Source organism: Rhinolophus sinicus, linkage group LG03, assembly GCF_036562045.2.
Source record: "Rhinolophus sinicus isolate RSC01 linkage group LG03, ASM3656204v1, whole genome shotgun sequence".
NCBI classification, from domain to species: domain Eukaryota; kingdom Metazoa; phylum Chordata; class Mammalia; order Chiroptera; family Rhinolophidae; genus Rhinolophus; species Rhinolophus sinicus.
In genome coordinates, this window is record NC_133753.1 from 37179711 (window position 1) to 37204932 (window position 25222).

Genomic DNA, 25222 nt, shown 5'->3' on the forward strand with positions numbered 1-25222 from the left:
TAATTACACGTTTGACAAACTTGTTGTTAAGACAATGCCGCGTGTGTCCTCCCCCAGCTGCAAATTGCCAGGTTACTGGAGAGTTTCCTGTATGGATACTAATTATGCCTAATTTGGTCCTGAGATTTCTGCATTTGTCTTTCTGTCACAAAGTTTGTGATTACCAATTGCTCATGTTGATTGGGAGTGAGGCTAAATTTCTGATGGTTCACACATGTAATAAAGCCATTCATGAAAGCAGCAGTGTTTAGCAAAACACAGAACATCCAGGGTTATTTGCATCCCTGAGAAAAGTTTGCTTTCTCTATGTATTTGTTTTCACAATGAATTAATTACCTGGAAAACACAGACGAGGCTTCCAAATGTGACTGTGTGTGGAAATGGCAGCCACATGCTACCTGGGAAAGGACAGCCATTACATTCCTGAGGGGTATGTGTTTAACCCCACACAGGCAGCGGGGACAACCTCATTCCCCAGAGAGGGTGGAGCAGATGCTACCCCACTGTTCTCTCCTAAGTCACCCTGCCTGGGAGGCCGTGGAGAAGAGGGCTTTCCTTGAATACTGAAAATGACAGGCAGCCCCTTGACAGTCACTTTACTACTTAGGGGGGTTATTCTGGGCCAGGAGCACCTCTGCAGCTAGGTTCCTGTCTGGGGTGGTGGGAGCAGAAGCAAGAGCTGAGGCCCTCAGGGTGGGGCTGAGGACACCCTTTGCCCCTCTTCCCATTTGCCTAATGGTTTTCACAAGGAGCCTGATTAAAACACTGACTCTCAAGCATTTTCTCCTAAGATCAGTCTAATACTTCTTCTGCCAAGAATAGAGTCTGGTGAGTACTCCTGCTGCTGCTGAGAGAAGACAGCAGGCCCTGGCAGTAAGCCTGAGATGAAGAATGGCATGGGATGGAGGTGAGGAAGCATAAGAGGGCAGAGGCGAAGATGGATGTCCATGCTGGTAGGGTTTTGGGGACAGGGAACAGAGGCGGGAATGGAGGTGAGAGGGTCCTGGCAGAGCTGACCTAGCTACAGGGAGTATGAACAGGTTTAAGCAGGTACTGCAAAGTGTAATCCCACCCAGGGAGAAAGCAGGTACTGCAAAGTGTAATCCCACCCAGGGAGAAAACGATCAGTCAACATCTGCCCTAATCCAGGCCCAGTGGCCAGATCTGCGTCATTGCCTTTGCCAGATCTCTGAACTGGGCCTCAGGTTTGCCATCTTTATCCATCTTTAATGAACTACAAGTGTCTGGAAGCAGATCCATGAACTGGAAACTTAGTTTTAAGAGCCTTGTGTGCTACCTTTCTGTCAACTAAATTCTTAGGTGTTTTGTGAGATATTTTGAGTCAGTAAAGTACTAACTGTTAAGTTGCTCTGTGCTGATTTTATTTGGACTTACAGGGTAGTCTGCTTACCCAGGAGATGGAAGTCACTTTTGCAGCTCTGTCAAAAAAGTCTTCTACATGACCACAAAACTCAGAAATCAGAGGAGTCTAAAGCTTTCCGCAGCTGTCCGCGTTAGCATAACCAGAAAAAGACAGTTCATTTGTTCTATATAGGTCAGCTCTCTTCCAATAGGTGGTCATAGACCCACACAAAGCAAGCAAAAGCATCCGCATTAACCCAGAAATGAAGAAAAACAATCCTGCTAACTAATAACTCAGATAAAGTCACTATCCCTGGCCACCAAGATTAGCCACTAACACAATAAGCAGCCACTCACAAAATTGTGGGGACTAGCTCAGACAACCTCGTTTTCTTTTAAGAATGGCAAGGGCCAGGTGACTTTAAGGTCTGTGATGGTGTCCCTCTCAGGTCCTTATCTGACTCCACTAGGGTTAAGTATAAATCATAATTATGGTATAGTATCAACCAAGTTCAAGCCGCAGTGGACTGCTCAACCTCCAGATGGGAAACTCCGTGAGGCCTGAGACTGCTTTGTTTACCGTTGTATCTTTATTGGCTAGAACAGTGCCGAGTACATAGCACGTGCCCAATAAAGTTGATGAAATGGATGTTGTGCTGAAAAGCAGTGAGGGTCAGTGATGCAAACACTTACAGGTTACTTGACTTTGTACAGGTTTCATGTTTTTTGAACCACAAAATGGAAATCGTATCTGTGGGTTGTGAGAATCAAAAATTAAATGGGATTATTTTTTAAAGCCTCTGGTATATAATGGATATGCAAGAAAAGTTTTCTCTCTACGTGCCCTCCTCTTTGATCCTAAGAGAGTCAAACCATGGTTCCAACCCTGATCTTGGTGATTCAAACTAGCTTCTGGCATTGTGGGTTTCATCTGGTTTCCTACGAAGGAAGTTTTAAATGTCAGAGAATAAGTTTTCATAGTAAGAACTGCATTTGATAAAATGCTTTAACAATGTACAATAACAAGACTACCAAGGATAACCTCAGAAAAGGACCATATGATATTTCCTAAATGAGAACTTGACACATGGTAGATATTCAATAATATTTGAATAGATAAATGAATAAATGGACAGTGAGGTAAATTAAAATTGAACTGAAAAGCAAAGGCTTTACTAAGTCTTGCCCTTGATTATCAGTAAATTTCATTTTAATCAAACTAGCCTACCCTGTTTTCAGGCTGTCACATTTGTTAGTGGATTTTCCTTTGATCATGCTCAAATGCAAAACTTACATTTCTACATCGAAGAAAAAATTCATTGGAACTTTCTTTAATTTTCCCAGCAAAATTATTGAATCCTTAGTAATTATGCATGAGGTTTAAGCATTTCAAACATCCCCTATTCGCCCATCCTTTTCTTGTGTGTGTGCTTTCTATATGGTACAGAAGGTGTTTGTCTCTACGTGCAAAGATTCTCAGTAGTATCCAGGGAAGTTCTGGGCACAGAATAAATAAAAAGAAACGATGCCAAGAGGAAGATTGTGAGGTTCACAACAACATGCTCAGGAGAGACTATGGGAGAAGTTCTTTAATGCTCAGTTCCAGAAGGAAGTTGAAGACTTCTTCGAATAGCTGTTCCTGGTACAAGAACTCACCTCCAAAAGGTTGGGGGTGGGTAGGTAGGGCTCTCTATTTTTTATTTTTTATTTTTTTTTTTCATTGGGGAAGGGGAGCAGGACTTTATTGGGGAACAGTGTGTACTTCCAGGACTTTTTTCCAAGTCAAGTTGTTGTCCTTTCAATCTTAGTTGTGGAGGGTGCCATTCAGCTTCAAGTTGTTGTTCTTTCAGTTTTAGTTGTGGAGGGCGCAGCTCAGCTCCAGGTCCAGTTGCCGTAGCTAGTTGCAGGGGCACAGCCCAGCATCCCTTGTGGGAGTTGAAACCAGCAACGTTGTGGTTGAGAGCCCATGCTCCAACCAACTAAGCCATCCGGGAGCTCAGCTGCAGCTCAGCTCAAGGTGCCGTGTTCAATCTTAGTTGCAGGGGGCAGAGCCCACCATCCCTTGCGGGACTCAAGGAGTTGAACCGGCAACCTTGTGGTTGAGAGCCCACTGGCCCATGTGGGAATTGAACCGGCAGCCTTCGGAGTTAGGAGCATGGAGCTCTAACTGCCTGAGCCACCAGGCCGGCCCCAGGTAGGGCTCTATTTTGAGATAAGTTTCCTAGGTCAAATTGATGACATGACTGTGATTCAAAATCGGTCCAAAAAAAAGAGAGCTTCTTTTTGGTTGGAGACATCCCATGCCAAATTTCTGCCTGTAGCAAATTTTCATGGCAAAGCCAGGAGACAATGAATATAAGGCTGGGCTGCTGAAAATGACAGCCTGTGGAATGGAACTATAAAAGCAGCTTCCACTGGCAGTCGGGTGGAGCGGGCCCCAGTCAGAAACAGTGCCCACCCTGACTGTCCTCCCTCCAACCCCACGACCCTCCACCTCCTCCTCCACACACATACCCCTGCCTTCACCTCTTAGGCTTCATCTGCTCTACATCAGGTCAGGCGCTCCAGGAAAAACGTAACCTGTCCCCTGAGAGTGTCTACAGCTGCAGGCCATACCTCTTTCACTCAGGAGAATTTGAAAAGGCCCAGATACTAAAGTTTTCATGTGGAATGGGGCTGGAGGGAGAACAATAATATTGTCTTTAAGGAGCCCCATTTTTACAGGCAATGCTTGATCCTTCTTCTGCCTTAGGACATGGAGCCAGGGCATCCAGGATGCTTTGCAACGGGCAGAACCAATTTGAATGTCTCCCCAAGGGATCCCTTGTGGGAAACAGGGCTGGAGCATTTTGCCTGGCTCATTTACTGACCAAGTGCTGGTGGCTGGGGCCTGGGGGCCACAGGGTGCCAACAGCTTTTTTATACTCCTTACCGTTTAATCTGTACAATTCTCTGAGGCAAGAATTGTCTTTTACATGGATGAGGAAACCAAACGTATGGAGACTTTGGGTGCTTGTCCCAAATCAAACAGCTAGTAAGTGGTAGCAGATCCTGGAGTCAAAACCCGATGCCCAATTAATCAGGCTCCCACAGCATTTTCTGTGCTACAGGGTAGGTGTTTCTCTCCCCATCCAGAGGATGAGAAAACAGAATAGATTTAGCAGGGTTTTCACCCAGAGAAAGCCTTGCTAGATCATCTAGTAACCCCTGCGTACTCCTCCCTGCCCCGAGTGGATGTATTACACCCAAAGGAAGACTCAATTTTGTGTTGTGCTTTTTAAAGAAAGCAAACTTGATCCTTGCTGATTCAATTCCAACAGTAAGCGGTTGTCCTCTCCAAAATTAACCTGAAGAAAACACATGTCACCATGGAGTCATTGATGAAATGTTGGGCAGTGGTGAGGAGATGAAGAAAAATGAAGCAGGGTGAGGAATGAGAAAGAAAGGGTGGAGTGGCTCTGCCACTCAGTGTCAGGCATCTCCCTAGTAGGGAGCACTGTGTCACCAATCTCTTTCTTGGATGAGAAGAGAATGTGTGGGAGTTCCTGTGGGCAAATGCACTGCATGGAAGGTTGTGTGAACTCTGAGAAGAACTGTATTTGTCAAAATAGACTTCCTGTGGCTAATGGGCCCACATTTATAACCAGAGTCCAGTAGCTGTTGCTGACAGACGTCTCTCACATTTCATTTAGGAAAAAGTCACAAACTGAGCTTTCAACCTCCCGCACTAGGCCACTGTAGTCTGCATCAACTATTATAAGGAAGTTCCTGGTTTCCTGTTTCAACCAATGGACTGAGACCTGCCCCACCCAATCAGAACTACAGAACTAGACTGTTATTTGTATCTATAGCAACCTATCAGACTGCTCTATAATGACCAATCAGCACGCAGGATACCAACCAATCAGGACTGAATGATTCTGACTAATCAGAACTGAATTTGGAAACCCCACCTGCATTAAGTGGACCTGATTGGGAACCTGGGCGGGAACTTTATAAAAGGAGGCCTCCCCTCTTTAGCTCCTGGAGACCGCTTTCGGTGCCTGCTGGAAGCTTCTGCGGGTCTCCGTTTTGCAAACTCTTTTTTCTTGAAGAAAGGCTCTGCTTTCTAATATTCTTTTTGGGAATTTTTGTTGATGGCTGGGAGTAAGGGCAGTGAAGAGTGGGAAGGAACAAGGGGACCAAGTAAAATTTGCAAAGGGGGGTAATTTCTTGGGCTTCTTTTTCTGTTCTTTTCCACCTATTTAATGGCCTGCCAGCACACCGTCTTTCTCATCAGCACGTGACCTTTGCTACAGCCTCTGCTTCCTGGGCAATTCTGTTCTGAAAATAGCCAGCACCTCCTCTCCCTTCCAGTCCCTTAGATGTCACCATTTCCTAGTGACCTTGCCTTAGCTCCTTCATAATACACACATTCTGTGTTTCAATCCTCTAGGGCCCATTAAGTGACCAGATAGCTAATGTTTTCTGTACCAAGTTAGCTGATTTTGCATTTGTATTACATTTTGATAGGTGGCACATATGCCTAATGTTGAAGTGCCCCAGGACCTCTTCTTATCTTTACACTCACCTTCTTGGTGCTGTCATCCACTTTGAAGGCTTTAAATACATCTATAAATAGATGACTCAAATTTACATTCCATGCAGACTGCTCTCTCTGCCTATTTGACTTTTCCACTGGGAAGTTTAATAGACATCTCAAAGTGAAGACTATGTCCAAACAAATCCTGGTTTCCGACTGCAGCCTTCTCCATCTAAGTAAATGGCAACTTTATTTTCCCAGCTACTCAGGATGACACATGTGGGTCATTCCTTACTTTTCTTGTATTCTCACATCCTGAAAGGGTCAGTTCACCTTCAAATACATCCAGAATTCAACCGCTTCTCACCGTCTCAACCTTTTCTCTTGCTTCTGCTACTACTTTGGTCTAAGCCATTATCATGTGTTGCTTTGGCTATTCCAACAGACTTGTAACCCTCTCTTCTTTTGGTCTGCTCTTAGCTCAGAAGCCAGATTGATTTTTTTAAAACGCAAATCAGATCACATGGCTCCTCATTTGCACCTTCCAGTGGCTTCCACCTCACTTGGAGGAGTCAAGCTGAAAACTCTACCTCTGCTTCTCTGGAAAAAAACAAAGACAAATACAAGCCCTGCCAGCTCTAAGCCCTTCCCTTTCATTCTCCCTTCTTCTCTAGTGGAGTGTCAGGGCTGCTGATGTTTTCAGGGCCACATCTTGGCTGCTGAGTTATCCTCACGTGCTAACCAGTCAGTCATTTTAAAGTTGGTCAAGGTTGGATTGCTAAGAAATGCTTTCCCCAGATCTGAGAACCCTGCCTAATAGCTCTGGGAGAAAAGGCCTTCAAGTGGCTTTATCTTAGGAGAGGTTGTCCTTTCTGTCCTCAACCATACAGGAATCACCATTCTTTCACTATATAGCAACTCAGAGCCCACACCTATAGGAAACACCTATTTGTTTCAAGTTAACATTTAACCCAGCAGCTTTCTTCTACTTGGGCCTTCAACTACTTTCTCTCTCTCTCTCTCTCTCTCTCTCTTTTTTCCCTTTAAGAAAACTAAGTCCATTTTAATTTTATGGGCTTGACAGAACTAGGACAATAGGACAATGTTTGCTCGGATCAAATTTTTTTGTGCGAATTTTTCTGGCAGAATCAGTGTTTGCAAGAAGCAGATAAAACTTGACTGTTGGAGAACCTCGCTGTCGCAAGCAGCTGCCTGCCAGCAAATCTCCAGTTAACAACAGAGCTGGAGTCATTGTTAGCCAGGTAGGAGAGATGGAAGAGGGAAGAGAAAACCCTAGAGCTTCCTTGTTGGGCTCTAAATGAATCGTTGTTTAGCAATTACTGTAAGACAGCAGACCTGGGTACATGAGCTCTCTAAAGATAACATCTCGACTTGTTTTGCCTTCCTTACACAACACAGGTGCATATGCATTAAGGAAGCCCTACAGCCCCGAGATATTTTATTCACCTCACACTCGGAGGAGTTCACTGACTGGAATTCAATAGAAATGGTTCTCTGTGTGAAAGTAATTTCAGAAAGTAATCTAGTTTATGGAAATGAAAGGCATCAAAACACAAAAAAACACTGTTTCTCTACAAGTGCTTTGCCTCAAATATTTGACATGGAAATTTGTATAATCCCTCTGGGGGCACGTGGGTTTCACCAGTGTTAACATCTTTTGAAATGAATTTCACAAATGTTTGTCATGCCAGGCTGACAAATAATTTAGAATATCGAGGCATCTTAACAGAATCAAACTTAATGATAACGGATCTCAGATGATTGTGGAGGTTAAAAGTGTGAATTTTAATCAGGTGTTGGGGGTGACATCACTTTCACTTTCAAATACTGCCCAGAGGTGCAAAGGTGTCACTTAGCTGCTTGGCCCCCAAACCTCCTTGTTATGTAATGCACCTCAAATACAATGGATTGTCCACTGCCACATTCTACTTCATTTTTCACATAGAAAAACAAATCTTATTGTACCTGCCTGGAGGGGGAGGAGGAAAAGGAAGGTAGTGAAGCAACAGCAAGCACAGGTGTGAGGTGGGCACCTAGTAAGATGGGGTGAGCTGCCTCTCATCAGTCCTTAAGAAAAGAATAGACACAACATGAGCCCTTAGGAGGACTGGCTTTTGGTTAGAACAGAATTCAGGAAAAGCACGAGAGAAGGAAGCTTGTTTTCCATCACCTAGAGCTAAGTGCCCACGGATCCCCTTTTTACTTGCTTCGAGGGAGTGCTTTAAAGAACGCCCCATGGTCCTGTGAGAGCCCTTTTCTCTCACACAGGAGGACCCTCAGGAAGAGCGTCCTTCCCTGGGTTCCTGTGGGGACAGAGCCAGGAGTGCAGTTTCCAGGCTCTCGGCCTCATGTGGAAAGGTGCGCACTTGGGTAGTAAATGGCCATCAACAGTGATTGGCGTAGTTGGCCGTCAGCTATAACCGGGGAGCCATTGGCCACTAGTATAACTGCTGTGGCTACACTAGCAGCAAATGGGGGCTAACAAGAAGACGGTGGCTGAGCTAGCAAGTGGGGTTGGTTGGTTGGCAGAAAAGCGGATGGCGGGTTGCGGATGGTGTGGCTCCTGCTTCCTGTGTCTCTGGCCCAGCTGCCAGCGAGAGTATGGTGGTATGGCTCCCCTGGCTGTGGCTCCGTGGGTGTGCCTTTTTGGCCTCACCATATCCTGCCTTCTTATGTGGGGAGCAGGAGCTGAGACCCCGCCGGACACCCCGCACGACAATGGGACTGTCGTATGCGTTGAAGGTTACATAACATGCTGACTGCTGCCCACCAAATACCAGTAGTGCCTTCCAATCATCATGACAAGCAGAAACAGCACTAGAGAGTCCCAAATGTCTCAGGCTTGATATCATCCCAGTTGAGAAATAAGAACTTTCATTCTGGTGTTCTTCTGTCACTAGCCTGGATTCTGACAATTTACTTTTCATCTGAGATGGATTTTGGCTGATCAAATTAGCCTTCTCACTCCTAATCTCACCTTCCTCCAATCCAGTTTGCACAAAACTCCTGTTTCTAAAACACAGCTCTGATTACATTACTCCCTGTCCGAAATATCTAGTGGCTCGCTACTCCCTCAGTAATAAAATCTAACTCCTTGGCCTTGAATTCAAGACTTGTTACAAATTGTTCTTAATATTCCTTACTCTTTACTGCTCTCTTTCCAAGACCCTTACGTCCCCAAAGGAATGGTAAATAACAGAGTGAATATTTGGCTAGAGTGCTGGTGTCTTCCTGCAAACACAGCCAACAGCAGATGACTTGCAGGTTGTCTGGTTAACTAATGCTACAGCATAAACCACTCAAAACTTAGTGGCTTTAAAATGTCAACTCTTTTAATTTTTATTATAAATCCTTGGGTCAGGTATTTGGGCAGGGTTCTGGGCAATTCTTTTGTTCCATGTCATGTCAACTAGGGTACTTGGTGGTATAGCTGCTGGCTGGTCTGTTCTGGAGGATGCAAGATGACTTTACCTGCACGTCAGTTGCATCTCAGTGCAAACGTGTCACAGGCTAGGCTCAGCTGGTTTCCTTTCCTTCTCCCTGTGTTTCCAGGCTTCATCCCCAGAAAGGGGAGTGGAACTCATGGTGGCTCAAAGCTCTGGAGGCAGGAAGCAGAAACTGCCAATCCTCTTAAAGGCAAGGCCTGGAACTGGCAGAGTAGTCACAGCCTCAGACTCAAGGGGATGGGAGACATGGACCCGCCTCCTTTTGGGAGGAGTCTCAAGAATTTGCAGCTGACTTGAATCCTCCATAGCAGGGTAGATTACACTGTGTGGGTGATGTAATAGCATGGACATCAATCTGCCACTTCCACCTCTACAATTCTACAAGTTTCTTTCAGCCCTAAAGTGAAAAACAAACTTGACTTCTGCCTTTATTTTACCTCTGTCCTCTACTGAGTCTCCCTTAGTCTGAATTACTCTCATCTTCTGCTTTGGAAAAGCTTAAATTGATGAGACATCATGGTCATACCCAGGACCACAACAGGATCTAGAGCAGCTCCATAGAATTACAATGCAAGCCACACGAGTTACTCTAAATTCCCTTGTAGCTCCATTACAAAGTAAAAAGAAACAGGTGAAATTAATGCATTTTATTTGACCCACTGTCATGCGGGGTGGCCTTCAGGGTCTCTGGTCCCGCTCCCCACATAAGAACGCAGGATGTGGCTAGGCCAAAAAGGAACACCCACGGAGCCATAGATGGGGGAATCATACCACTATAGTCTCGCTGGCAGTTGGGTTGGAGAAACAGGAAACAGGAACCACACGATCCACAACCCTCAAGATGGCAGGCTCAGCCACCATCTTCTTGCTAGCCCCCATTTTCTGCTAGCGTAGCCACGACAGTTGTATTAGTGGCCAATGGCTCACTAGTTACGGCTGATAGCCAACTAGCTACAGCTGATGGCCATTCAATCACAGTTGATGGCCATTTACTAGCTGAGCCAGCACCCTTCCATATGAGGCTGAGAGCCTGGAAACTGCTCTCTGGGGCTCTGTCCCCACACCCACTCACTGTATGAAGAAATTATTTCAATATATAATCAATAAAAACATTGAAATACTTTATTCTTTTTTACATCGGAGTCTTCAAAATCCGCTGTATGTCTTCCACATACAGCCTGTCTCAGTTCAGGCCAGTCCAGTCCAGCCACCTTTGAAGTGCTTGATGGCCATATGTGGCTACTGGCTACTGCATTGGACTGTGTGGGTCTAAAGCTTTGTTACTGTTATTCCCCAGCCCCACAACCACCAAAAATGAAAAACTGCTCTACAAGTGGACTCATGCTAGAATAAACATGTCAGGCATCCTTGAAGGGGGCAAACCACCCAAGGTTGTACAGATGAAGGAAAATGCTCCCTTGTCATTTAGGTGGGAGTGGGATAGATCAAGGCCTATGGTAGTTTCTAGGGTTGCAGACTCCCTCACCTTCTTCCTCAGTAGTTGTCTTTCCAAGCGAGACCCTCAGTCTCTCAAAGCACTCTACATAAAAATTCAGATTTGGTAAGGGGCTAAGTAACTATTCAACTTAAATAAGAGTCTGCTTTACCAAAGGATTTGCTTCATTCAGAATTGCTTAAGTCAAAGCATTTCTCCTCTGTATTTCAAATGCATCCACTTCTTTTTAAAAGATTTAATCACATTTCACCAACATCTATTGAATGAAATAAATGATCCCTACACATGAAGCCTTCCTGAAAGTTGATTTTGGGGGAAGAGCATGAGCACAGAGAGGGTGTACTCTTAGATTGCTAGGGCTATAAGAAAACTTCGAGCTCCCAGGAGCTAGTCTGGAGATGGCAAATGCAGGCCCCAGTGCCATCACTTCTCATGGCAGACAGCATGGTGGCCTGCTGTCATGACATTCCGTGTGACCCCAGACATCTCTACTCGTCCCTCTAGGCAGCTGCTACCAATAGACGTGCAGTAAAGGCGAGATGGTGTCTGTTTTTACAATACATAGGGCAGCTGTAGGATTACCTTCTGGGCCCCACCAGTATTCTGAAATTCACCTGGGCCCCCATCCAGAGTTGGCTTGTTTAGAATGGGCACCGATCTAATTTGAGCTGGAGAGGCCCTTCCCAAGCTTTCATGTTGAGGAGACCAAGAGTAGGTCAATTGGTGGCTGAAGCTGTGAGATGGAAAACTGAGGAGCTGTTTGGTTCTGTTTTATCCTCAGAGTAGGTCTGAATCAAGAGGACGGAGCTGCTACTCTGAGGAGGCAGAGAGGAGAGAACCAAAGGCATCTCTTGGGCCCCTCAGTTTTTTACCTCTCCCTTGGTTTCCACGATACCACGGTAACTGTCTACTTATTATCTGTTTGTGGAATGAGTGTGAGTTGGCTTCTCTTATTCGTAAACCTAGTCATAAGTAATATACGTGGCAGGATTCACAAGCAGGAGATCTGGTCATTCAAACAAGCCCCATGCTGAGAAAGGCACTGCGCTTGGTCTAAATGCTCTGCTCTCATCGTCATCTTGAAATTCTTAACTTTTTGAGTAAGGGGACTTGCATTTTCATCTTGTTTAGGGCCCTACAAATTATGTCGTGATTCTGCAAGTATACCTTTATTGAGAAGGTAACTGAGACTGAGATGAAGTCAGTAATTCATTTAAAGGCACAGAGCTAAGTATAGCATCCATTTTCAGTCCAGTGGAGTCCAGGTTGGGACTGAGAAACTGACATAAACAGGTGGTGGTGGTGGGAGGGGTAATTTTGTCTCTGTTGCTTCTTCCACGACACAGAAGCTCCCTAACCCCAAACCTTAATGGCCATTGTTTGGCTTCTCAATTTTCCGTTAAACTGTAGAAAGGGCAAGTAGGTAAAGGCTGGCTGGTGCCACAGAGCAATTGTTCTAAGAGAAGGAAACATTTGCCATGTTGCCAAAGCTAAACTCATTTCCCAATTCCCCAAAGACCCAATTTCCCCAGCTGCTTTGTTGACATAGCAACAGTGAATTCTGAAAGGGTTGATATAATATTAATATGCATTTCATGGTGGGCGTGCCCTGTGTTCTTCCCCCAACCTTGTGATCCAGGTCTGAAAAGAGGTGCTTTTGGCATCTGGCCACTGAAAATAAGAAACCCACGACCCAGTTCTCTGAGTGTGATGAGAAATATGGAACAGGTGCCTCCATCAGCACATTCAGACAATTGGTGGAAAAGGTGGGTTACTCGAGCCCCCCAGGCTTCTCAGTCTTCCCCAGAGTGAAGGGGCTGACACTGTAGATATTTTAAGTACAAACTGCACCTTGGAAAACATTTCCATCCTCCTCCTCCTCGGGGTGTTAAATGTAGCACCTGTGAGCTATTGTGTAGAAAATCAATTATACCTTGGGCCCAGTGATAAGAATTCATCCCCCCTGAGCTCAATTTTCAAAAGGCTTGAAAAGGCCTCCCACTTTTTTCCCTCTTTCCAATGCAAATAAGCAACACTCAAGACATTTCCTTGCCAAATTCCAACAAGAGTTTCAAGTGAGTAAATAGTCATATTTATTAGTAAGAGCGGTGGTAGATGAGTAAGAGGTATTTAATAAATGTATGTTGAATGTGTAGCATTTCTATAGCACTTAACAGTTTTTGAAGCTCCCCCCCACCATCCATCATCTATTTGATTCTTGAACAAGAACACAAACCCCAAAACCCTGTGATACAAACAGGGGAATAATATTATCCTCATTTCCCTAATGAAGAAAATAAGGCACAAGAAAGATTTTATCTTGCCCAATGTCACACAGCTGATTCATAAGTGTCAGGTATGATGAAAACTTGAATGTGATTCCAGCAAGCAGTGCCTTTCTGCTGTACCACATGGCCTCATGGTATTTCAGAAGGGACAGAGGGACAAAACAGGAGTGGTATTAAGTGATTGCAGGAAAGTGCAGTGAATAATAGTTAAAAAGTGTTAAAAGCTTACTATGTGTCTGTCATTAATATTAACTTATTTAATGTTTTAATTTTTTTGGCTTGAGGTCATTGTCCATTCACATGCAATTGCAGAAAATAAGTCTTACTGTTAATCCAGTTTCTTCCAGTGGTAACCTCTTGCAGAAGTATAGAACAATGTCAGAACCAGGATATTGACAGGTCGCTGTCAAGATACACAATATTTCCATCACCTCAGGATCCCTCATGTTGTCCTTTTATAGACATACCTACTTCCTGCTCACCCCCACCCCTCCGTAACCCCTGGCAATGACTGGTCTGTCTCCAGTTCTATAAATTTGTCATATAAATGGAATTATACAGCATATAATCTTTTGTGTTTCTTTTCCACTCAGCATGATTGTCTGGAGATTCATCCAGATTATTTCATGCATCAGTACTTCCTTCCTCTTTGTTGCTGAGTAGTATTCCATAGTATGGTTGCGCCACTGTTTGGGTAACCATTCACCTGTTGAAGGACATCTGCCTTGTTTTCAGCTTTTGCTATCATGACAAGAGCTTCTATAAACATTCAGGTACAGGTCTGTGTATGAACATAAGTCTTCATTTCTCTGAGATAAATGCCCAGGAGTGTAATTATTGGGTTGTATGATAGTTGCATATTTAGGGTTTTTTTGTATCCAAAATGTTTATTGGGATGGTTCCTCACTCATGTTGACTCGGGGTGCTTTTAGTGCTGCTTCCTTCTGAAGGAGCAGCCTTGTGTAAGCTTTGCTTTTTCTCCAGTAGGCTGACAGAGGACCGTGAAGCAGCCAACACACAAAACTAGTGTTTGTGCATGACTAAAGGTGGTAGTGATTTTATAGCATCCTGGGCATTTCACATCCATGAAGCAGGAATTGGGGCTCTGCATCAGGCGCTTCTTCTTGTGTTTCTTTTTCTTCTCTTCTGGAGAGGGATGAAGGAGATTCTTAGTGAGAGGCATGTTCTCATGGGGATGTCATCACCGCCAGAAAGGCCATATTTAGGTTCTTAAGCAATTGCCAGACTGTTTTATATTCCCACCACCAGCAATGCTGAGCAATCTAGTTTCTCCACATCCTCACCAGCATTTGGTATTGTCACTATCTTTCATTTTCATGTTTCTAATAGGTGTCTGCTGATATTTTATTGTAGTTTTCTTTCACATTTGCCTAATGAGGTTGAACGTCTTTTCATGTGTTTATCATTTGTATATCCTTTTTGATGAAATATCATGTCTTTTGCCCATTTTCTACTGGATTATTCTTTTATTAACTGTTGAGTATTGAGTTCTATGTATTCTAGATACTAGTCCTTTATCAGATATATGATTGTAATATATTCTCCCCTCTGTAGCTTTTTTTTCATTGTTTTAACAGGGTCTTTTGCAGAGCAAACTTTTAAATTTTGATGAAGTCCACCTCATCCATTTTTCCTTTTATGAGTCATGCTTTTGGTGTCAAGTATAAGAAATTCTTGCCTAGCCTAAAGATTTCCTCCTATGTTTGTTTCTAAAAGTTTTATTGCTTTCCATTTCAGGCTATGATCCATTTTGAGTTAATTTTTGTATATGATGTGAGACTAAGTGAGGTCTTTCTGCCCCTTTACCCCCCATGGATATTCAATAGCTCCAGCACTGGCAATCTGGAAAAGGTTATTTTCCTCTATTGAATTTTTTTTTAAGGAGAGAAAAAACTTTTATTATTGGATAAGCATTAAACTAGAATATGATGCGCACCATAGGCAATCTGCTAAAGAGACGGCAAGACAGGAAGAAATTTTATCCTTTTATATAACCAAGAAGATACATCCCATTGCATACATCTTCTCAAGATAAATGATACCTATTCCTGAAGTAAAAACATGACATCATCATTTGTCACACATGATTTATCCTAAGTTCACCTTGTCATTCAGGTAGACACCTGTTAGTTTATTTTCCTATTTAAAGACAATTAACAATTTAGATCTTTGACAGGAGGTGGGTCTATAACTTGGAGCCAGGCACCAGCTAAAACTAGGCTCTTATTCTCCCACAGAAAATAGGAGATATGGGCCCTATCTTTCATAATGATTACATTTCAAAGAGATGGCTACCAGGTTTTTTGTTCTTAGCTATATTTTTAATAAAAATCTTTAACATACAATATTATATTAGTTTCAGTGGTACACCATAGTTACTCAACATTTCTATACCTAGAGAAGTGGTCATCATGATAAACCCAGCAACCATCTGACATCATACTATGTTATCACAATATTATTGACTATATTCCCTATGCTGTACATTACGTCCCCATTATGTATTTGTTTTATATCTAGAAATTTGTATCTCTTATTCCCCTTCACCTTTTCCCCTACTTTTTAAAAATTTTCAATTACAGTTGACATTCAACATCTTATATTTCAGGTGTACAGCATAGTGGTTAGACATTTATATAATTTCAGAAGTGATCCCCCTGACTAATCTAGTATCCACCTGACACTATACATAGTTATTACCATATCATTGACTGTATTTCCTATGCTTTACTTTACATCCCATGACTATTTTGTAACTACTGATTTCTACTTTTTAATTCCTTCACCTTTTTCACCCTGTCCCTAGACCCCCTCCCATCTATCACTCCCAAAAATCTAGCACCCATCTGATGCCATACATAGTTATTACAGTATTATTGACCATATTCCTTATGCTATACCCTACATCCCCATAACTACTTTGTGACAACCAACTTGTACTTCTTAACCCCTTCCCCTTTCTCACCCACCCCCAACCCCTCTCCCATCTGGCAACCATCAAAAGCTCTCTGAGTTTTCCTGTCTTGTTTGTTTTGTTCTTTAGAGTCCACATACCATGTTTCCCTGAAAATAAGACCTAGCTGGACCATCAGCTCTAATGCGACTTTTGGAGCAAAAATTAATATAAGACCCGGTGTTATAAGACTTGGTATTATATTATATTATATTATATTATATTATACTATACCGGTGTTATAAGACTTGGTATTATATTATATTATATTATATTATATTATATTATATTATACTATACCGGGTCTTATATAAGACCCAGTCTTGTATTAAAATAAAACTGGGTCTTATATTAATTTTTGCTCCAAAAGACACGTTAGATCTGATGGTCTGCCTAGGTCTTATTTTTGGGGAAACACGGTATAAGTGAAATCACATTGCATCTGTCTTTCTCTGTCTGACATATATCACTCAGCAAAATACCCTTCAGGTCCATCTATGCCACCAGAGATGGCAAGAACCCATTCCTTTCCATGGCCTAGCAATATTCCAACATGTGTATATGTACCACCTACTCTTGTATCCAGTCAGCCATTGATGGGCACCCAGGCTGCCTCCACATCTTGGCCATTGTAAACAATGCTGCAATGAACATATAGATGCACATGTCCTCTTGAAGTAGTGTTTGGGTTTCTTCAGGTAAATACCCTGAAGTGGAATTACTGAGTCTTTCTTTGTCTTTTATTATAGTCTTGTTTTAAAGTCTATTTTGTCTGGTATAAATATTGCTACTTCAGCTTTTTTGTTTGTTTCCATTTTCATGAAATATCTGTTCCCCACCCCTTGGCTTTCAGTCTGTGTGTCTTTCCATCTGAATTGAGTCTCTTGAAGGCAGCATATGTAAGCATCTTGTTTTCTTATCCATTCAGCCACCCTATCTTCTGATTGGAGCATTTGATCCATCTGTATTGAAAGTAATTGTTGATAGATATGTAGTTTTGCCCTTTTATTATTCGTATTTTTTATTTTTTTTCCATCTTAAAGAAGTTCTTTTAAGATTCTTTGTAATACTGGTTTTGTGGTAGTGAACTCCTTTAGCTTTTTCTTGTCTGGGAAGCTCTTTATCTGACCTTCAATTCTAAATGATAGCTTTGCTGGGTAGAATAATCTTGGTTGTAGGTCCTTAATCAATAGGAGGGATTGACCTTCAGACTGGTTTGTAGTGAGGACTGGCTGTGACTACAGTGGAGGAGCTATGGTGCAGGGGCTGACCCTATAGAGCAGGATTCACTGTAGCAGGGCTCTGGTGTCTACTCAGTCTGTCCTTTGGGTGTGTTGTCCTTGGAGGCAGCTGGGCGATGCTCTGGCTCAGTCTGAAGCCAGCCACTGAGCATGGAGGCCCCAGGGCCTCCTACAAGGGGCCCTGACACAGGCCAAGTTGAGCTGCAGCCTGTGTTCTGCCCAGGGCCACCTAGCATGAGCCGGAAAGTAATCTGCCGGTGGTCGCCACCTGCACTGGGCTTGGAGGTGCCTGGAGAGGCCAAACCATAAACTAAGTCTGGCTGTTGCTAGTGCCAGGTTCAGGGCAGCTCAGCTAGAGGTAGAGGACACACTGAAGCCTGATGCTGCTTGTCTGGGTTTTGTGAACCTTTGAGAGATTTTAGTAAAAAGTCTGCATCATGATCCAGGACAGGCTGTACAGAAAAGCCACTGGAAGCAGCTTGGGTGGGCCTGCAAGTAGGGTGGGCTGGTTCTTAGGGATTAGGGTGAGTGAAGGGTGTTGGCCAAGTTTATGGAGACTCAGATATGGTGTCTGCCTGTGTCTGCATGCCAGGAGTGGGAGGGCTCAACAAGGAAACAATGGCTTCTGCCAGCTCCTCTGTCTGAGAGTAAGCTGCTTCTCCAGCCCTCTCCTTGAAGCCAGACAACTCAGTTCCTCCCCGTATGTCCCTGGTACCTTTTGAGCTGCTGTCTCAGCACTGGAGCTTAGAGGGAGTGAATCCAACAGTAAGTCTGTGCATGGGTCCTTTAAGAGGAGTGCCTGGTATTGCAGGCCCACTCCATCTCAGCCATAATCTTTGCTGGTTTTCACTTCTGGAAGTTATGGGCACTGGAACCCTGGGTTGGGAGCCTGGTGTGGGGTTGGGACCCCATCACTCACGCGGGGGGTGGGGTGGGGACATTCACAGCCAAGAGATCCCTCCCTCTTTTTAATGGTCACCCACAAGTGTGGAACCAGACCATTCCATGTTTGTGCCCTTCCTACCAGTCTCATGTTTGCTGCTGCTTCTTTTTATTTATTTAATTTTAATTAAAAAATATTTTTTTAAATTGGGGAATACTGGGGAACAGTGTATTTCTCCAGGGCCCAACGCCAGCTCCAAGTTGTGCCCATCAGCTCCAAGTCGTTGCCCTCCAATCTAGTTGTGGAGGGCACAGCTCAGCTCCAAGTCCCTTTGCCATTCTCAATCTTAGTTTCAGGGGGTGCAGCCCACCATCCCATGTGGGAACTGAACTGGCAACCTTGTTGATAAGAGCTTGCGCTCTAACCAACTGAGCCATCTGGCAGCCCCCTTGGCTTCTTCTATATATACTTAGTTGTAGGGATTTGGTTTGGCTACATTGCAGGTGATTTTCAATGATGATAGTTCTGTAGTTTAGTTGTAATTTTGATGTGGTCATGAGAGGAGGTAAGTGCCATCTTGACCAGAAAACCCTCTGTTGAATTTCTTTTGTACCTTTTTCAAAATTCAGGTGGATGTATTTGTGTGGGTCTATTTTCAGATTCTTCAGAGAATCTGTTTAATCTGTCTTGTTTAATTTTTAACAACTCTTTGCGAGAGATGGCTGTTGCTGTCACTGCTTTGCAGATGAATAAACTGAGGTTCAGAGAGTGGATGCAAGGTTTCTATGATCCAATATTTGCTACTGTAAGGGGAAAACAATGAACACTAGCAAACAATTCTGCTTATGAGAGAAGGATATATCAAAGGTGGGGTCAATTACATTAAAATTTATAGAGTCAGAAGTGTCTGTACTTCCTTTAGAGATCCTCAGTCAGCTTATCAGAAAAGCTTCAAGACACAAATAGCCTTGGACACAATAAAGTAACTGCAAACTGAATTTATTATTCTATTAGGCTCAATAAACATTACTTTGTTGCCTTAACCTAATAAGAACCATCACTTGTTAAACTAACCATTAGGTGAAGAAAAAACTGCCAATAGGTGGCCCTTTACCTATTGATAGATAGCTGTGATGTGAAACCTGGCAGCACTTCCTGATTACGTGAGATCCTTTTTAAAAATGCTTTTTAAAAATCCATATACTATAGCGACTTAAGCCAGGTCTCCAGAATTGAGCTGCTTCTATTTATATTTATTTACCTGTCTTTCTGTGTGTCTATGCATGATTTTAAAATTCTTTGGGGAATTTTGATGTAGAACAGGGAGGAGTACTGAAAGAAGTTTTTAAAAATGTGGTAGAGGCTATGTTTTGTAGAAGAGATGGAGTCCCATTTTGAGTAATTGAGAAGACATGAAGAACCCTTGTATGGTGTCCTGTGTTTGGTTCTTTAGGGAAAAAGAGCTTTCAGAAGTTGCCCACCAGCTTCACCCTCATATCCAGGACTGACTATGATTGCTCATTATTTAATTGAGTTTTAATTTAATAAAGATTGCTCTGCAGGGTCAAAAAGCATTTTATGAACTCTCAGATATTCCATTGTGATGTGCTAATGAACCCTGATGTTGTAAAAAAGAAAATCTCTCCAAATTCAAATTGTTTAGGCAGAAGGGACTTTTCAGGTAGAGGGTGGTGGTATGTTTAGGTAAGATGCTAACATAGGAAATGTTATTCTCCTTTTCTAGATGACAAAATTAAAGACTGGGTAATCAATACATGAGCAATCCAGAATGAATTGCTCATTGATTTCTGTATCATCTTTCAAGAATTTCAAAGATTTGTATTTGTTGTCTTTTGAATCTTCAAACCATCAGGGAGAAATTTATGGTTTACTCCCCAAAATCCATCCCATCTTAGATTAGCCCGATCTCATTCTACTGCTCTCCTTCCACTGGCCTTGCAAGCTATTGGTCAGGATTGGGCACCGTGGTGGAGGCTTTCCAGTGTTCTTCATATCTGGTCTGCTGTTTTCCTTAGGACCTAGGAAGATCACACTTCCCCATCAACTTGCAGTTGGATGGGGGCCACATGACTAATGGCCATGAATAAAAGTGACAAATATTATTCCAGGATTCAACATCAGATTGTTGCACTAGAACCCCCCACCCCACTCTTTTCTCTGCCACAGTGATTGTGGAAGGATGTTTGGAGATGTAGGTGCCAATAAGATTTTCAAGCCAACACATAGAGATCTCCACCCTGGAAAGATTCTGGACTCACAGCCAATTTTGCATGAAGCAAGAAGTAATCCTTTGCTGTGAGACCACTGATGTTTGGGGATTATTTCTTACTAAAGCATAATTTAGCTTAAGCAATGGCCTTATTCTAGGTATGAAATATGAGATAAAGTCTGGAAGCCTTTTTGGAAATGTTCCTCTCTCCTAAAGAAACCACAGAAAGAGATAGTCTCTCTCTTTCCTCTGGATTTTAGGTCTGGGTGTGAGGCCTGGGACCAACAGCTACTGCCATATTGTTTCCAGCCCGAGGGTGACTCTAACACATAAGATGGCAAAGTAGAGAGAACCTGGGTCCTTGATGACATTTTTGAGCTGCTGAATCAACCAGCCTGGAACTTACCATATCTCTTTCTGTAATAAACTACTCAAATTGGTTTGATTTGGAGTATCTGTAACTTGAAACCAAAAGCATCCTAAGTGATAAACCATGGCTGAAAGCAAGGCAAGATTAAACTTGCTTCAGTTCTCTTCAACTACTATTCTAGTAGCAGAGACCTTGCTAAAAGCTCAGTGTCTTGTTTAATTAAGTGGGAAACCAAATTTAATATAAGCTGATGTACAAACTTGCAATTTTTCCAAATGCTTTACTGTAACTAATTCTTTAAGACTCCACCTAAGCCAGTGAGAGAATCTGTCTTCCAGCTGTGGGGATGACACAGATGTGCTGAGCCTTGCTGGCTACAGAGAGGGGCTCAGTCACTACAGTTACATTCTCCCATTGAGGCCCTGCCTCCTGGCCTGCTGAGCTCAGCATCTCCCCAAGTGGAACGAACCAATTTCAAAGACAAATCTTACAGTTGCACATGATGTTTTAGACAGAAAGTAAGGGAATTTGAACAGAGCTTGTAGGCACCCTGGGACGCCTTTTAAGATGAGTTTGTCTTCCTGGTGCCAGCTTCCCAAGATGGCTTGGTCTTGTATTATGAGGAGCCAGGGTAAAATATGTGCCTGTCACTTCATTCCTGAGTGGTTTTAAAACCTCATAGAAAGGATCTGATATTTGTGATATAAGACTTTCAAATCTCCTAGAGGAGTCTCCGAAGGAAAGACAATGCAGATGCAAAGTATACCTAAAGTATCAACCTGGAAAGGCAGAAGAAAGGGCCTAGAATGGGACCAGGTACTCAGTAGCCAGAGCAAGGGCCTCAACAATGATGACGAGGGAGGGGTACTGTTGAGAGGGCGTGTACCATGATGAAGTGTTCTTTGTGTGTTCTTTCTTCCTCTAAAACTTAATTCTGTTACATTATGTTTGCGTTTGTGGGGAGGTAGATGGGGTTTAGATACAGTAAATAGTGAACTAGGATATGTGATACAGGGCAGCTGTGGCTCTCTTGTGTTCACTCACTCATTCATCTATCAAAAATAGGTTAAGTACCTACTATGTGCCGACTAAGTACCTACTACAGGCACATAGATGCAGAAAGAGATACTGTCCCTAAATTCGGTATAAGGGGGAAACGAATAAGCAGGCCATGACAATTTAATATGACAAAAGCCATAGGAGATTACGTTTTCATATAGTTATGGGGGCTCAGAGGAAGAGCTCTACCCCCACATATATCCCAAGCACAGAAATTTCACCCGTGGAGATGTACTGTCTTAGGTTAAGGGTGCCGTCTTCAGAAGTCCTCTGTTAGAAAGAATGTCTTACCTTGGGTTCTCCCAGAAAAAGAGAGACTGAGATAAGGGCCTATGTGCAGACAGTTTATTACGAGAAGTGAACTTAGGGATGAAGTGGGAAAACCAGGGAGAATAAAATGAAGAAGGGAAAGCCAATCCAGGAGTGCATTCGAGAGCTAGTTACCACTGGGCAGGTAGAATCTGTCCCCCAGGGCAAGTTTCTGAGGAACCATGTGAAAGACAGGGGAGAGAGGAGTTTTACCCATTGGCTCTTATTTCCACTGGTCAAAGTTTGCTCTGGGAAGTGCTGATGCCCTCACACCTCCAGTTTTATGCATGTGTGTATGTGAGATGGCTGAGTTGGCTCCTGCAGGTAGTGGAAGGGGAGAAGCCTTGGGCAGAAAGGAGAAAGGAAGTGCACAGCAGAGGACAGTGGTTGTCAAGATACAACTTGGCACAGGTGTTGCCACAGTAATAGCTGGAGCTCAAAGGTGGCCTAAGTCCATGTGAGAAAGGGCACCAAAGCTGACTGGCATAAAGGAAATGTTATCTGAGGGAGAATAAGCGATTATTCCATTAGACTTATGCCAATCACTGAATATGAGGTGTGATTGAAAAATACAATGAATGTTTAAATAAAAAATTATTACAGTAAGACATATTGTCATTAATCCTCCTCAAAATACTCCCCCTCACTTCAAACACACTTATCCCATCGTTCTTGCCACTTCCTGAAGCAGTTCTGGAAGCCGTCTTTCATGTCTTGACTTCATCCTCCATCATGACCGTGTCCCACATCTCTTCTGGCATAGCAATTCCTGCAAATAAAAACATTATGGTGTGTCCTCATGCACCTTATTCACCAGATCTGGCACCATGTGACTTCCGGCTCTTCCCCAAAGTCAAAATGATCATGAAAGGAACACGTTTTGAATCAGCTCAGGACATCGAGGCAGCCATGACAGTACAACTAAAGACATGAAAGAGGGCTTCCAGAACTGCTTCAGAAAGTGGCAAGAAAGATGGGATAAATGTGTTCGAAGTGAAGGGGAGTCTTTTGAGGGGGATTAATAGCAAAGTGTCTTTTCCTGTAATAAATTTTTAAAAATTTAAATATTCACCGTATTTTTTGATCACACCTCATATATTCAATTCGGATCAAGCTTTTATTGAGCTTTCTATTTGAATGCCAGGTTGCTCACTCACGGCCCTCTTGAAGAAATGGAGTAGAGGACAGGCAAATTTTGAAAAGTCAATATAGGGAGAACAATTTGGGGGCAGTGGGAGGAGAGGGATGACCAATGAGGCCAACTCAGGTCACCAGCTACCTGAAGAGAGTGTGGAAAGAAGCATGGGGTCCCCTGTGGAAAAGAGAAAGTACCCAGGCAAATCTCTTTAACTCTATTCAAGAGGACTCCCGCTAAAAGATCAAATGAAGGTACTTAAAGACAGGAGAACATTAGGACCTCAAGGAGAGGTAGGCTGACAAGTTTGAGAGGTCTGAGAAGTCTACATCCTCAGCATATTTTCTGAACTGACTCCACTTGCAAACCTGGGCCATCACACATGCTTGAAACATAAGACATGTTTCCCCAGAGGCAAGGCCAGATTCTATAAAGATTGGTCACAATGAATAGCCTTCTCATTGCTTAACCAAACTTGGGTTTCATTGGAATTGAGTTACACCCTTGCTACTTTGAACATACAATACTCCTCAGCTGGGAGTTAACGCGCCATCTCTGTGGCAGTAACTCTGCACTATAATAGAATAACTGTCAGAACCACTAGGCAGCAGTTCCGACTCCTCTTTCCTTATTGGTGTTGGAAAATACCTTAGACGTGTTTAAAAATAAATGCCCTAGTGTTTTATCCCAGGAGGCCAAACAGCCTGGAATTCCTCAAGCAACCTGGGTCCCCATATACCCTTCTTGGTTTAGTTTTTTACGTGTGCAGTCTTATGGTTACAAAGATCCATACTCACGGGCTGGAATTCCCAAGCCAGGAGAGGATAAAAGAGAAAAGTATTCAGGGTTTCAAATCTCCAAAGTCAGGTTTATTGACTATAGCTACTATTCCTTGCAGGCTTATTATGTGCCAGACACCCTGTACATGATGCAGTCATCTCATTTAATCCTTACAACAACAGCGTAAAGTAGGTGTCAGTTTCCCCATTTTATAATTGAGGAAACTGGTTAAGTAACTTGCTCAAGAGCACACAGCTTGAAGGGGAAACAGCCAGGATCATGCTTAGATCTGATTCTGAAGCCGAGGCTTTGCACATTGAGTTGGGAAAAAATGATATTTATAAACAAGAATAAAAACATCCCCCACGAAAACACCTCTCCAAAAGGATATGAGTTGAGAGATATTTCTAATAGTCTGTCATAACTTCTCCAAGGTCTTAGCTTTAGGAGCAAAGATGTTACCCTTCCTCCTCCATTGCTCATCTGCAACATCAGACCACCCAGCCATCCTACCTTCCTCCAATCAGAACAATCAATCCTACACACTCGGCTGATGACACCAGTTCTTCAGGCCCTTTTGGAGGCAGAGGAAGTGGTGGGTCCAGTTGGCCGTAAAATACCTTCCTTCCTTCCATGCATGCTCCTCTCTGGGGCTGAGGGCTGTTCTTGGCTGTCCAGAGCTGGATAGAGAGAATTTTTCTTTTTGACTCGAAAGGATGTTTGATTGCATCGTGTGGAGCTGAACGGAGAATGGACTGGGCAGATTCGTTGTCAATTTTGACTCTTGTCTATGGTTCGGCTGTGGAATGATTGATTTGCCTTTCTGTATTTCAGAGACTTCCTCTTTCACACACATGGATGTCTACTGAACCCTTCAGCGGCCACTTGTCAAGTAAAATGAGGCTCTTGAAAACAATTGAATGAACAGTCTCTCTCTTCTTAAAATTTTAATCGATTCTTTCATTTTGCCCTTGCTCTTGGTGGGTGACTTAGCATTTTAAAGGTACACCTTTCCTCCATTATGCCCTCTTACCTGCTCCTGGTGCTTTTCACCTCCTTGTGGAGCAGAATCAATACTCTGCTATTCTCTGGAATTTGGATGTTACTTTGTGCAAACAGCAGTTTAAAAAAAATAATTATGTGAGG

The 25222-nt window shown here is 43.1% G+C and overlaps 1 pseudogene; it reads right to left on the bottom strand.

Annotated features, from left to right (window-relative positions):
• Positions 1-14023: 14023 nt before the first annotated feature.
• LOC109444448 (small ribosomal subunit protein eS27) lies at positions 14024-14278 on the bottom strand (annotated as a pseudogene).
• Positions 14279-25222: the final 10944 nt, after the last annotated feature.